Below are 16,312 nucleotides of genomic sequence, written 5' to 3' on the forward strand. Positions count from 1 at the left end.
TTTTTGGCATGAAAAGTGTTGGCCCTTCACTACTAAAGACTATCAAATATTCCACATGTTCACTCCTTCCATCAGCAGTTAGTTATCATCTCTGACCCTGCGTTGGCTGCTATGTGTCTCTGAAGTTGCAGTATACACCAAGAATGTACTTCCAATAATCAATGCCTTCTGGTGTTGTAGCAGCCTGCGCTGAACAGAAATCTACTGCTACTTCTGAATATACACATCTATTTTTAAGACAATAATTCCAGGATAAAGTCAAGAAAATGTACTTTTTGACACATGAAATCTGAGATACGCACAAATATATCTTCTTACCTGTACTAGTGCAATCTACTTGTTACAAGCCCATGCAGGTAAGATAAAGCGCTCCTCTGAGTCTTCACACATTCATTGAAACCAAGAACAAGGATGCTTTGCTCTGTAGTGTCACCGCTCTGTCTTGCAGCCTCTCCAGCAAGGTAGCAGCTCTGTCAGTCAGTTCTCCCTCAGCCAGCTTCCTTATCTTTCCTCACCATTCACAGCTCAGGCTGGAGTTTAGCTCCTTTACTGTCAGAAAGAGAGTGAGTCAAAATCACAGAGAGAGAGAGTGGGAGTAAACGTCTTTTAAAGTGTGAGGAGTAGTTTAGGTCAGATCCCCATTGCTTAAACTCCAACCCTTAAATAGCTGTTATTTTCCAGCCCTCCACAGCCCTTATTCCCTCCCTCTACTGTAACTAATGGATGCAGAGCTGGGCTGCTGCCTTTAAATGAGATGCCAGTGTTACTGGGAGACATGACAGAGCAACCAGTGCTTGTGATTGTGCAGGAAAATTAGAGAGGAAAGCCGGGAATGAGAGGAAAGTGACTTCAGGATGTAGCCAGCAGACAGACGTTTCCCTGCAACAGTTTAACTGTGTGATAATGATTTATAATTGTCTGCTACACAAATAAAGGGAAAAAGGAAAGAAGGAAAAACCCTCCCTCAATCATCCATCAACACCACTACCCCTCATTTCCATACTTCACACTAATCCCTCACAATGTGAATCTTTCTACAGCTCTGTCACAGTGATGGATAGTTACAGCAATTGCATGCAAGCAGTCTTAATTGAATACATCTGTGGCACATTCCTTGATTGAACAGTTCCAGAAATTATCCAATAGGTGATGCATTAAGTGGCAACAAATTGTAGAAGTGGATGTTTAAGAGTAAAGCTATCTCCAATCTCCAATTCCTGGGGGGAAATGATTTTCTTGCTCAGACACATTTATTTCTTGCACAGACACGGTTACCTTCTCATACATTTAACAGATGGGATGAGCAGGAAACAGATACATTCATTACCAGTCATCTTGGATCAAAATGAAAGCAAGCTGTAAGGGAGTATGTGATATCAGTTGTTCCCAAACCTGAGTGAAAAACCTGCAAGTCTACTTGAAGCTCAGCTGGGAAAACAGGCCACATGTGACCATACGGATGCAGTCGCCTCAGTTTAATCTTAATGTGATCAGATGAGGATAAGGCTTACATCTTAAAGTGAGTCTGTGAGGCTGGTTTGGATGTACACAACATGCTGCTTTATTGTCTGATTTGTATAAAAAGTTTAAAATACCTTTATACTTATATAACGTAATATCCTAATAAGGTAAAGTGTTGTCTTCACCTGGTTTTACAGGCTGCATTGCAGTAAAGAGATTCATTAAATTATTTCGGGAAAATATTTATCAAAAATCTCATTGTTTAAAAAAGATTGTTAAAGCACCAATAGTCTACAATATCGTCACAATATCCACATAGAGGTATTTGGTCAAGAATATAGTGATATTTCATTTTGTCGATATTGCCCAGCTCTAAGTAGAATAATTCAGATGAGGCAGCTAATGTTTATTTTCTATATTAATTAATGTGCTGATTATTTTTGTTTACTTGATAAATCATTTATAAAATGTCAGAAACTAAAAAAACAACATTACAATTTCCTAAAGCCCAAGGTGACATTTTTAAATAGCTTGTTTTGCCTGACCAACAGTTCCAAACCCAAAGATAATCAATTCGTTGTCACATAAGATGAAGAAAAGTAGGAAATCCTCAAAATGTAGAAGTTTTCTGGTTAAAAATTACTTGAATGAGTAATCAACTAACAGTTAGCTGGTGACTTTTCTAGCATATGTTCTTAGATGTGTAGTGTAAAGCGATTATTCTGAGAATTGGCTAGTTGTTTGGTCTATAAATGTCTAAAAACTGAAAAGGTCCAAGCCATAAAAAAGGTGACCAGGCCAAAGGAACATCTTCAAATTGCTTTTCTTTTCTCTGACCAACCTTTTCAAAGACAAGGACAAGCAGCAAATACTCATAATGTCTGGTACACAATCTATTATAAAAATAAACTAGATAATTGCCTAATTGCGTTAGCTCTAATGGAAATACTAGTTTGCTAATCTACACTGATTTGTTTTGCCATTCATTTTTTCCTAATTTGTAAATGCAATATTATCACGGCTTTATACAAGGCTTCTGTCTGTGAACAGAATGTTACATGTGCATCTAAATATTTCCCTTCCGCATTAATAAAGAAAAATAAATCATTTCCAATCAGAAATGTCTGTTCAGGCCTTGTTTTTATAAATCTAAACGAGGAAGGAGCATTTAACCAAAACAATACATCCTGATTAATCTAACAACACAACAGAGCTAAGTGGATTTGTCACTTTTCATTTCAGGATGGTCGGGTCAGGTAAAGGAAACCACGAGAAAAACAAGTGTCTGTACTTAAATGTACATCTCTAGATGGTCTTGTAATGCAAAACAGGAAAATAAGCACGTCTGGAACGGATTTCAAGCAGGGGATGAAGAGGGTCCACTTACAGAGGCAAGAGGACAAACTCGTAAAATCACCATGCCCTAAATCAAATCTTTGCCTAAGCTTCAGAAGACCACAGGGATCTGGTCTGAAGGATGGTCCCATAGAATGAGAAAATGTGTGTGCAATAAAATACATAGGTCGCATTGTAGCCCCTTTTAATTTAAGACTTCACATGTGTTTCACATGTAATAAACACACTACAATATAACCAATGTGGCTCAGGCCCAAACACGTAGGATATTTGCAAGCCGTTGCTACTGCAGCTATAAACAAAAAGAAAGTTATGATTACAACAAAACAAAAGAATGTCTGACACCAGTGGAACAAAAACACTTAGGCAACCACGTCTGCTACTTAACACTGAGAGTCTACAGCTCAGCTTCTTACAACGACAATGTTAACATGCTCATGTTTAGCACGTATGATGTTTACCATGTTCACCAACTTAGCTTTGTGTGTTAGTATGCATTGACTTGTTAGCAGAGCTGCAAAGATTAATCGATTAGTCAAGTATTCAATCATTGATCACAAACTAATTTTATGAAAAATGTAAAGATTCTCTGATTCCAGCTTTTTAAAATCTCACGTTTTTCTAGTTTCTGCACTCCTCTATGACAGTAGACTAAATACTGAATAACTTTGAGTTGTGGACAAAACAAGACATTTGAACATGTAATCTTGGGCTTTAGCAAACTCTGATCGCCATTTTTAACAATCTTCTGATATTTTACAGACCAACCAACTAATCAATTAATCAATTATGAAAATATTTGTTTATTAGCACTAAGCACAAAGTACAGCTGAGGCTGATAGGGATGTCAGTTTTGCGGGTATTTGGTCAGAAAACCAAAGTGTTGGTCAGGGGCCACCAAAGCAATTGTAATTCATCCTGTGGGGAACATGAACATCTGTACCACATCCAATGGTAATTTATCTAAATGGGAATGGAGAGATATTTCCTTCTTTGTAGAGCGGTGTAGATTGAATTATTACTTTATGTTATCACTATTATTATTAAATTACTTCAACATCAAGCTCTCAAGATGGTTTAATTGTGACCCTCATGTTGGCGCTAAAGAAAAGGTCAGGGGATCACTGAAGCCATTAAGACTCCTCCATGAATATCTGAACCAACCTTGAAAGCAATTCATCCAAAAGTTGTTGCTATTTTATTTTATTGATGCTGATAGGCCAAACATTCCTGCAGATACGTTCCATCCCCTACACTCAGAGTTTGACCTGTTCCTGTCTGCCGTTGATTTAGATTCCTGAAGGCCAGCCGGAACATATATAAGAAGTATTTTAGTACCTATGCCATACTGGCATTGAACGACTGCACCAGGGAAGACTAGTTATTTAATAAGATGTGCTCTCTCTTTTTATTTATATAACTTATTTGCTGCTACCAGCACATCTGCACTATTGTATATTTGTATGTTTTTAACGGTGTGTTTTGTCACGCATATTGTATGTACCTTTGTTGTACTTGGGACAAGCCAAAGCCAAATCTCCACTGAGGTGGACAATAAAGTCAATCTAATCTGATCTATGTCAGGGGATCACCAACGTCAGTAGGATTTATCCCCTGGAAAACATTCATGTCTAGACAAAAGTTGAACCCAGAAAAACAGTTGAGGTATGTGGACTATAAAATGTATTAATATAATATATAGAAATACTTTGCCATGAGCTCCGACAAAGAAATTGAATGAAGCAAAAAAAAAGGACAGCTGAAGACATTAAAAGGGGGGAATGACCTGCAGCAGGTCAGAGTCGAACCCCACCCCGCTACGTCGAGGAGTAAACCTCTATATGTGGGCGCCTGCTCTGCCAACTGAGCTATCCGGGCGCACTCATGTAACAGTTTTTAAGGCACTCCATTACGTTTTCACTTTCAAGGCACTTAAATAAGTTTGAGTCTTCGAACACTGAACATGTATTGGTAGTTTATACAGTGGCATTCCTTCCTAGAAGTTATGGCTGGTTTATTTAATCCATATAGTTGTGCTGACGTGTTACTTAGTCCAGTCCTCTATAATCTCAACAGGCTGAAACGGGCATAAAGAAAAGCAAAGTGTTTACAGTCTGACATTTGGAGAGGGTTGTAATCAGAGCGCTCAATGAGTCATGGGTAGTTTAGGCTCAACTGTTCACCAAAAATGAACCATGATTTCAGTAAATGTTTTACATTTTTTCAAACAAGATTAAATATGATTGTCAGTTGTTGACGTATCAGTACAAAATACTATGTTTTTAAGCAACAACATGGAAAATGTCCAAATATTAAATTGCCATACAACTGGCACAGAGTTTAAATAAAATTAAACAGCGTTGGACACTCAGACACTGTTAAACATCAGCAATGAAGAGGGAACCCCCTGCGGAGTTCAATGATACCTTCCACAAGACTCAATAGTTGTGAAAGGGGCATGGCCAAAGGATAGAGGTCAGGGCAAACCTTTACCAATAAAAAAGGAAGTCTGTGCTGAGTTCATTGAAACCCAAGACTAAGACTTCACATAACTCTACAAACACATAAGACTCTACCTTAAATGGGTCACCAGTTGTAAAGGGGACGTGGCTTAAGCCTAGAGGGGAGAGCCAATCCATCACCAATGAAAGAGGAGCCCCCCTTTCCGGGATTTTTGCAGTTTCAAGAACATAATGTTCCTAGAACCTAGGGATGCTCAATTAATCAAATGTTAATCACGATCACAATTTTGACTCCCCATGATCAAATTTGCATGATCAAGCGATTTGTTTTGCCGCTGTTGGCGCTCAGGCCCTAATTACTTTGCAAAAATTAAAAGACATGTAGACATGGATTATGTTGAAATATTTACATGGTCACTTACATAATGTTGGATTATGAAGCTCTACAATAACTGGGTGTTTTTGCAAGAGGCTTTTAAGTAGAAGGTAAATGTGCTGTTTGGGCTTTTCTAGTTAAAGAGTACAAAACTAAGGTGAAGAAAGGTTTGGGAAGAATCCAACTTGAAAATAAAGTTGTTGTTTAAATGGTTTGTTTTCTCTTGGAGTTTAAGTTTTTGTTTCAGGTTTTCTCAAAAAAATGAATGAATATAATTGCACATAGTGCCTTTAATTAAAAAAGGAGTAAAGGAGGCCACCAAAAACTTTAGATTTCCTCTTTTCATGTCCTAATAATTGATTTAATTGGCCTTTCCAACTTGTGCTTTCTTACAGATACAGCTGTTTTTGCACACAAATCAATTAAAACCAGACACTTACTGTAGATCATTTAGTACAGCTGTTTTCACGTTGATATTTAAAGATCTTTTTGTATTGACAAGAATTAAAAAGCCACATTACTTTACACTATATATTCAATGTTGTAAAACAAGAAAACAGGGGCATTAAAAGGGCTGTCACGACAGTCATTAAATCAATTAATAATATAATAATAATAATAAGATAGTAATGTTGAGGCATCTGCTTCATCTCTTTGGCCGTCTTTAAGTCTGAGCCTAATCTTTAATATTTGTTGACGTTCAATTGTGTTTACAACCATTTTATTTGTTATTTTGGTTGTGTGCGGTTTTTAATTTCCATTTATTTTTGTGTTTTTGATTGGGTTTGGTTTTTATTCAAGTGCATTTTTGTTAATAGAGACAGAGTCCACAACAATCTTATTACTCATCGCAATAATTTCTGGGACAATTTATCGTCCAGCAAAATCTTATCGTGGCAGGCCTAGGCAGGAATACTTTTCAAAAGCATTGTTGTTACTAATTTGAAGAGTTATAAAACGATATGTAATATAATAATATGGCCACAGACCAAGAGTTGTTTCTCTAGACTTTTAGATTGTGAGGTTTTTCCAGCGCAGGTCACCAGATTTATTAGCAACTAACAGTCAGTACTCATAAACACAGAAAGACAGCAAGAAGCTACTTGTTAGATGACCTCATTAGTTGTAATGCTCCACTATAACTCTTGCTAACCCAAGACATTATAACTGCCAACAGTTTGTTTCATGATTACAGCTGGCTGTCAAATGCTGGAGCATTATGAAGATAATATACTGACAGCAAGCTCCTGTTACAAGTACATTTTTTAAACTGGAGAATTAATTAAATACTCTCAAATTACAACATAGTGAAAGTAAGGGTTGAGGTGTGGTAGAGAAAGATAGTCATGCATTGTCACATGTGGCATTACATCCACATCAGTCTAACTGTGAGTCAGCTGCAGACCATGTGCAGACACTGAGCAGACCAGAGATTTCACAGCTCACACAAACATGAACTAATATGGTTCTGAAGGCATCACAAATCCCTCTCAGGTCCCTCCGCAGGCTTACCAGCACATCAGCTGAGGGCTTCTGATTGCAGTTACCACTAAAGAGCGGCTTCAACCAAAACCACAGACGACAAACTCTGCATGGAGATCACTTTGTTGTCTCAGCGTGGTAGCTCTAATGAGCTTGTGCGCTTTACAGATTAGGGGCTCTGCACTTCCAGGCATTAGTTTAAGGATTAAAGTGACATTGGTGAATGATCTGTACTGAATCTGCCCCTTTGTTAACAGCTGTGTTTGGCTGGGTTGACTTACAGCACAACCACAGCGCACAATATTAGATCGGTGATCAGTCAATCGTCACTGCAGTTAATGTCATAGTGATGAGAAGGATTACAGGGCTTAGTGCTGGACAATATATCGATACTATATCACCATCGTGTTATGAGACTAGATATCGTCTTATATTTCGGATATCGTAATATGACATAAGTGTTGTCTTTTGCTGGTTTTAAAGGCTGCATAAATGATAACAAATATAAGTGAAACCCTTTTCCTTATCGTAGGCTAGTCAATACAATTTAGCACTAACTATGTTTATTGAAATACTTTTGGTACAACAGTATAAATGGCTCAGTGGAGTTAAAATGGCAGCGCTATCGTATCATCTCATCTCGTATTCGTCATGGAAAAAAAGGTTGTCTACAAACATATTGTGTCTCGTCTCGTAACACTACCTCTTGGCTTTAGAGCTGGCATTTTTATACCTGCTTAATATCGAAACATTGACCGGATGACCACCAAAGTATTTACTGTTCATCCTAAGGGGAATAAAAAATGCATTCCAAACTTCACGGCAATTCATGCAATAGTTTTTGTGACAGGAAAAAGTCAGGCGATCAACAAAGACAGTTTATCCTGTGTTATATGGATATTTCTACAATACTTTGTACAATCCATCCAAAGGTTGTTGAAGTATTTGAGACTAGAACAAAGTAGTGGACCGACTGACAGAACGACCAACCAACAAACATGCCATCCTAATAAATAAATAAAAAATCTTACTTCATATTAGATAAGCAATTTCATAAAATTGTAATAAAGGTTATCAGAACAATTTTATAATTGAGAACATGAACAGATTCAAAACACTGCCCAAGCATTAAAACTACAAAAGGAGCATATGTCTGGTTGTGTAGTCAGCACAATCCCAATTTGTTCAGTTAATAGTCTTATTAAACCAGAGGAGAAATTATCACTGTCAATTAAAACAGACAAAGAAATATAAAGACATGCCTTGGCTGCATTACGAGATGCTTTTGTCAGTGCTGCATGCCCCAGTGAGCTCAGAGTTGTAAAGTGAACATGTTCAGGAGTTATTAGCCACACAAAGAGTGTCCTGAAATAATGAGAGAATTCAGCAGTAGCTATAATATGCCTCAGTCAGAATTTTAAATTAAACCCCATTACCTTTGACTGCATTTGTTATGATTGCTTACTTATAAATAACTTTATCTTTACAGCAAACAATGACCAAGTACAGCATCTCATAGACCCTGTTTCATGGGTTTTGCTGACAATCTCAAACCTAGATTATTCCAAATATGTGCACAATACTATTGTCACAATAACAAGGAACTTGCAAACTCCTGCAGACAGTGGTAACATGCATTTTCTCGTCAACAAATCTTCTTAGGCGTTTAAAACAAGGCTAACACATGTCCCAAAATACATCAGCAAAGTCCCAATAGACAAAGAAAATCCTGCAGAATGAAGCTGTGACTGTGCCACTCAGATATCATGTTGGACATTTATGCCAACGTCTCAATTGGTGTTTACATCACTGCATTAGACTGTAATCCTCTTCTCTCGATGTGGATGACATTCATGCTAACGGCAATCCTGCTACGTCTGTGTTCTGTTTGGAAAATTTCTATGGACCGACTCAACTTCTAACGTTTAAATAAAACTCTTTCTGAGCAATATTTAAATGTTTCTGAATGCATAAAACCAAGTGTTTCGTTACCGTTTTAGCTGGTGACCATTTACATTACTAAATTACAAGTAAAGCAATGTCTGCCCTTGTTGCCAGATTAAAGTTAGTTTAATTTCAATAGTTTATATCCTGTAAGGATAACACTATTTAGTATTTCACTATAAAACGCTTAGAGAAATCTAGTGTGTAGCAAGATATTTTAATTATTTTCCTAGAAAGATTAATCATATTTCTTCTTTATAGTTTTTATGGAATTTTACAATGTACTGTGCATAGTTTAAGCATACAACAACAACAAAAAACAACATTCCCACCCCACATCGAACATACCCAAACCCCTTGCGGTCACTTGGAAATTAAGACTGATTAATATATATGCAACAAAGTACACAAAAATATCAGTGCCCATAATGCAAAGACAGAACACATAGCTCTAAGTATTGCACAGTGAAGTTGAGATTTGAAAAGTCATTAAGGCCCAATAAGCGGTGAAACAGAGGCAGCGCGTCCGGTCCCGCAATGTCAAGACTCACACCCATGTGTGTATTAAGGGTTAGACATGATAATTTGATCATTTATTCCTGTACCAGTGAGGAGGGTTTATCAAAAAAGTCAAAACAGATATCCACACTTTAATAAATATGTTTTTAGAGCCCAGTAACACATTCCTTTTCCACTGGGAGACTGAAGGCGAGGCAGCATCCTTCTACCTCAAAAGTATCAGGCAGCGTGCAAGAAGGGTAGTAAAGGCTACTACTGCATGGCCCCCAGCAGGTAACCTTAACCCCTCAGGAACAATTCCCAATAGTGAAAGAACAGAGGGTCTGGATTGATTGTGACTGCTAGAACTGTAGAGAGCCTTGAAAACACCCCTCTGATTAATCATCTTTCTAACCCTCAGAATTATCTTGCACTCCTTTGGTAGGTCCCAAATCAAATGGTATAACCTTAAGGTTTATTTAATTGTGTATATGTTGGTCATTAAGTAACAATGAATTGCAGTCCAAAAATGCCAGACTAGGTTTGAGTGTTTACAGGGTTCTTGCACCATTTTTAAAGTCACATTTAATGCTTTCTAAGACCACCACAAATATAGCTGAAGACATAAAAATGTTGGAAAAATATATTTGATAGGAAAGACAATTTATTGAGCCAACAATAAGATACTTAACTTAAGTGTTGTGGTTGCATGTGTCTGCTGTATTTTCTGTTTTATTATGGTTGTCAGTTTTTCAGTTTAGCCTTGCTTGGTTTTACTTCCCTTCTCATGTTTTCCCGCCATTGTGATTGTTCTGCCCCGCTCTGATGTGTTTTCTTATGTAACGAAACTAATCGGTGCTGCCTACACCGTACTTTCCTCCTGCTAAAGTTAGCACCCAACAGGCTTCAACAAGGCAAGTTTTAAACGTGTTTTTAGCCTCTTAACATGTTCCAAATGTCATTAAAAGTGCCTACCCGTGTGAAGTGAGTCCGAGTGAACACAGTGAATCTGACTGTTTTAGATGTGACAGAAACGCATGAAAGTTGTTCTAATTTAGCGGTGTTTAGTTCCGGTGTTGAGACAGCGGTTAGAGAGCTTACGGACCGTCTACAAACTACAACACAGAAAAGAGATGAAACTAAAATATGTAGGCTATCAATATAAAGATTAAATAAGATAATGTCTCCTAACTTACCTCAATTATAACTTGTCTCCTGCTAGTTGTACTACAGCAAATACTTTAAAAAAATAAGCAAATGCTTATTTTTGAAAATATGTTTTATCTCTTTTCTGTGTTGTAGTTTGTAGGCGGCCCTGAAGCCCTCCTTACAGTTTTAACACAGGAACTTAACACAGGTGAATTAGAATTAGCAAAACTTTGATTAATTTCTTTCCCATCTACAGCAGTGAGATTCGATGTGTTCACTCAGAAGGAATCACTGCACATTGTAAGGAACCTTTAATGACATTTGAACATGTTAAGAGGCTAAAAATACGTTTAAAACTTGCCCTGTTTAAGTCTGTTGGGTGCTAACTCTAGCAGGAGGATAACACGGTGTAGGCAGCACAGATTGGTTTAATTTTTCTCTCTATTGACAGCACTACAAATTTACAAACAAAAGAGCTACGTGTTGAAATTGACCGGAATTCTCTTTTAAAAAAAGCTTCTACATGTGAATTTCTCAGATGTACAGAGCTAAATCAGTCAATGGAAGAAAAACAAATTCTGCAGATATCTTTGTTACACCACAATGGGGTAGCAAAGCAGTTTTGTGTAAATATGTCTGGAAAATACCAGGATCTCTACAAAGCTTTTATTGTGTTGGTAACGTTAAACGTATAATCGTGTCAGCTTGCAATGTGAAGAATCCGCAATACCTCTGCCCTTTGAGTTAATGGCAGTGACACAAATCCACTCCAAAGCCACCAGTTGAGAAGCATATATTTAGCATCTCAAGATCTGAAGAACTACCATCTTTTGAATTTCAGAATGACTTTTTGGGGGTTGTCCGCCTTTAATTTTTTCGACAGGAAGGCTAGGTGAGAAAGGGGAAATACATGCCTGCTCTACCCACTGAGCCAACTATCTTCTATCCACATATTTTTTAAACAATAAATATCAATATCAGTCTAAAAAATCCAGTATTTGATGGGCTTTAAAATGTACACTATCTTCTGTACTTTAGAAAGAAGAATAACTAAAATTACAGGGTGGACATTTTTATTGGCGGACAACAGAAATCTTTCTCTTCAGTTTATTCATGCACTACTGATTGTATGCTCGGTTGGCAGTTTAAAAGTGTGGCTCTAAACATGTTATTTTGTGCCTTCAAAGGTTATGGCATAAAGCTGAAACCAGTCCCGGATAAGTTCCACTGGTACTGGTCTCTGCTGGCCTCCCTGGTTTCTAGGCCTACCTCATTCCATCCAGCTGACATTTCCCCCACTGTGGGAGATGGCTGGTCTTCACAGAGGCTACTCGGTCTGGCCTTAGTTAGCAACTACTCAGCACTTGCATGCACACAGCTGCAGGAACTCTGCGGTCTCTGCTTGGACAAGGGCATATGGAAAATGTGTGGGAGCATGAAACAATCGTTCTCACTTCTATGACGTCTTTCACTGTGAGGTCAGAAGTTTTTCCTCCATATGACAAATAGTCAAATAAAAATGTCTGTGTTCAGTATATACATAAATGAATGGTAAATGATAAAAAATGTGAGTGAAACACTTTTCTTTATCCGAGGCTAATCAAAACGATTTAGCACCAACTATTTTTATTGAAATACTTTTGGTACAACAGTAAATTTGGCTCAGTGGAGTTAAAAATGACAGCGCTAACACTTACCAACTGCACCAAATTCAAACTGGGAAGAGACAGAGATAAATTATCTCTGATGTGCAGATAAGCCAGCTGGACATCAATAACTGTCAACACTGGTTCTGCCGCGTAGAGAGCATAAAGTTTACACACAGCCTAAAATAAATACATTATGTAGCTACGGTATATTTCAAAACTCGCTGTCAGGTCACATTGAGGCTGCACAGCACACCATTTTTCTCTGCAGATGACAGGAAGGACAGAGGTGTCTGCAACTGATCATTATCTTTTCGAGATCCTTTTTTACCGGATAAAGAAGGGATACATAAATAAGATTTGTTCTGTCAGATGAGATGAATGAAATTTGGCACATCTGTGTTATTAACAATGGAAACCAAACGTGTTCAATGTGGCAAACATTACATGGAGATGATAGCTTGCTGTCGCTGTCCATCTGCAGAAAAGCAATCAACTTAAAACATCATCTGCACCACCATCCCACAAATACACAGTCGTGTACTGTACAAATGTACACAAAAGTGTATACAACAATGTATCCAAAGCTACACTAAAGCATGTCTGACTTACAGTAAAATACTAAAGGTATCACAGAGGAGGCTTCAGTCTGAATGAGCCAGAGCCGCTACAGGAGGAAACTTCAGCACCATAGATGCGTGAAAAGTCATGAACATTTTTTGCTCATGATTCTATTTGTATAAAATGTGGTAGGAGACATTCACAAATGCACACTAGGTACAACCAAATATTTACCACATGAGGTCATGTCGTTTACAGGAGTGCTAGAGATGAATTTAGAAAAGGGAGACAAAGTAACTAGGTGCCAATCAGCAGAGGAAATCTTCAACCTGCTCTACTAGACAAAAGACTTCAATGTTATTGTTTCAAGCAGCTTTAAGATGTCATGTCCTGCTATTTTTCTGTTTGCAGGAGAGATTTCTCTCTTGAAGGGCTGTTTTGTGTACCAAATACCAAACCGACACCTCTAATAATTTTCACCAACTATCATCAACCATTACATTGAGAAATACAAGTTAAGATGAACATGGGACATTGTTGACATCAGGTCAACTCAAACAGAGAAGTCCAAAAGTTTATCAAGAAGCAGCTGCTTTGTGATCTAAACACAAGATGTCATGCTTATCAGGCTACTGAAAACACAAGTTCAAATCAAACTACTGGGTAAACAGGTCTACGTTAAGTTAAACATCACTGTGCAGAGTGTCCATTAATCAGAGTAATTACTGGAAGCAAATGGAATGTAATCAAAACTTATTTAAAATAAAAAAAGCTAATATCACTCTGCTGTCACCAATAAGAAAGTGAACATCTTAAACGGTTTACATTTTTATTTCACATTATTTCCAATTCCCGTTATTGGGCGCTGTAATCATTAGCCCAATCCATACTGGCAATGAAGAGAAGCAATCCTTTCATAAAGCTTATCCAGTGTAAGAAGTGGATGACAAAATCTCCATTCAGTAAAAAATGCAATACAAAGTTTAAACAATGCTAATAAAGGAAGTCATTTTAGCCACAGCAGCAGGCTGGAAACAAGAATAGCAATGTTACTTGACTGAAATATCTAAACAACCATTGGATGGATTGTCATGAGACATTCATGGTACCCAGAGGACAATGCCTACTAAATTTGGCGATTCCCTGACTTTTCCTCAAGTGCCCACATGACAATGACAGTTTCTGGTAACAAAGAGAAAAGCAACTTAAAAATACATTTTAAAAAATTCCTTTTTGTTGTTTTAAAAAGCCAACAACTGACACGTTTTTGTTGTTGTTTTTTTTTAAATTGCAACCCACTCTGTCCCATGCTTAGAGAAAAGTATACTGGTAGAACATAGTTTTAATCACTGCATTAGAGACAGTGTCACCATGACAAATCGGCGTCTGGCCCTGTAAGGATACAGAGTTTTGACCCCTGCAGTTTGCACTCTAACGTACTGGGGTTGTGTTGCATTTGGCATTAGTTTCTGTTTGCCTCAAACTGCCATTCCCATCTCCAGGAGAAAGTGACTGCTGTCTCTAAAACCATGGTGAGGAAAACACAAACATCTCAAACAGTGCAAGAGGGCGCTTAAACGGTGGATGTCGTCGCTCTTAACCAGATGTGCTGACAAATCAGCCAGCTGCTGTTTAACAACTTCTAAACAATAGACAAAGTTACAGCTGTGGCCTACCATTTTCTGTTCTTTTATATTGCTAATAACTAGAAAACATTAAGTGTTGTAAAATAGTCCCTTTGTTTTCCATTATACTACCATCCCTAATAACATCCTTATACTGGACATTGGATAATGGATACTGGCAGTTTTACAAGTGCGTTTTACATCCAAATATGGTCTTTGTTCTCAACATGGTAATTGACTTAGATAAAACGAAATGTATACTGAAATGAAATAATGACACAGCAAGAAAAGAGACTGGGTATTAAAAAAAACGTTTTGAAGGGAGCACTCTAAAATACTGTATTTATGGAAAAAATAAACCCCCAAAAAATACATTATGTATTAGTTGATTTACATTTTGTAGTAATAATTTCATTCAAGGTATCATTATTATCCCTGAAGGACAATTCAGTTTACAGCCAGCAGTAGGCTACATAGACACCAAGCACACAAAAAAACTCAACAAAATAATTACAAGAGTTACATTTTACGAAAGACATTCACAATGCAGATGGATAAGGAATAAATGACCTTCTGAATCAGTTCTGCATCGAAGAAGATTGTATCTGCGCCCTGATAGTAGCAAAATAAATTTGCACCCCAGTGGATGGCTTTGATCAGCCAAGATGGACTTGGCTTTCTTTAAGGATCTGTACTTACACAGGTCATGAAGGTTGTTCAACGGTGTTCCAGCAATTTTGCTGCAAAGTAACTAGTAACTAGTGCTGTCAAATAAATGTAGTTGAAAAAAAACTACAATGTAGGCATCCAAAATGTGGTAGAGTAGAAGTATAAAATGGAAATACTCAAGTATAATTTTGAGGAACTTATACTTTACTTAAGTATAGTACATGAGTAAAATGTTGCCTGCCACCAGTGGGGATTTTCATGCACTTACTAATTTAAAAATGCAGCGTACTTTGTACAGAATTGTTCCAGCACAGCAGTGACCAAATATATTCTCACAAAACAATGGCATTCATTAAATAAAACCAAGGATGTTTGTCCATTTACCCAAAACATCAGAGCAAAAAGAAGTCAGACAGTAATTTCTTAGCACTTACAGTTCAAGAACTTTTGTCCACTTTAACTCGCGTTCAACTGGAACAGGTGAAATCAAGTCCTCGAGAAGAATCCTCCTTCAACAATGCGACCACACAAATCCCAAAATACATGCCGAGTCAAATCCAAGAGCATCACACACAATCCAGTATCACAACAGGAGACATTTTATCCATCAATGGAGCACCCATTCTGTTGTTTACAGCAAAACAAATATAGGAAGTAAACAATGAACTTATCTTAAGCCGAAACAATTTGAAACGTTTGCTGGTGTAGTCAACAGTAGCTGATATGTGCATGGGTCATCTGCCTCCCTGCAGGGAGTCTGTAAAAATAAAGGAGCCAAAATCAATACCGGTAATAAGCCATCAAGTGAACAAAAGAGGTCAGTGCTTCCAGACAGAGAGGGATTAGAGCTGGCATGCTTGTCTGGGTACAGCGCTCTGAACGCTGCGCTCTTACACTTGGATGGAACTTTTATCACCAAACATGTCTACTTTTATTGGATGTTTTGTATAATCTACGGTCTCCATGAGTTAAGTGGGACAACTTAAGGCGGACTAACGTTTTTTTAAACCTGTTTTAATAGATTTTGGCATGTTTGTGAAATTCACATGTTAAAAGGCCCAGGAGAGCATTTAAAACTGATTT

The 16,312-nt window shown here is 37.6% G+C and overlaps 1 protein-coding gene across 8 annotated transcripts in view; it reads right to left on the reverse strand.

Moving 5' to 3' along the window:
• The window catches only part of zmp:0000000846 (tenascin), a 46,481-nt gene extending 30,358 nt beyond the window's left edge, over positions 1-16,123 (reverse strand). The window contains exons 1-2 of one of the 8 annotated variants that reach the window (XM_034897116.1): positions 15,664-16,123; positions 319-544 (exon numbers count right to left, since the gene is read on the reverse strand). The gene's annotated coding sequence lies outside the window, so the exon portion shown is untranslated. Of the gene's footprint in view, positions 1-318; positions 1,586-15,663 lie in introns of those variants that run through there. The other 7 variants (XM_034897115.1, XM_034897114.1, XM_034897117.1 and 4 more) reach the window with 7 other exon arrangements.
• Positions 16,124-16,312: the final 189 nt, after the last annotated feature.

The sequence above is a fragment of the Etheostoma cragini genome, chromosome 16 (genome assembly GCF_013103735.1).
Source record: "Etheostoma cragini isolate CJK2018 chromosome 16, CSU_Ecrag_1.0, whole genome shotgun sequence".
NCBI classification, from domain to species: domain Eukaryota; kingdom Metazoa; phylum Chordata; class Actinopteri; order Perciformes; family Percidae; genus Etheostoma; species Etheostoma cragini.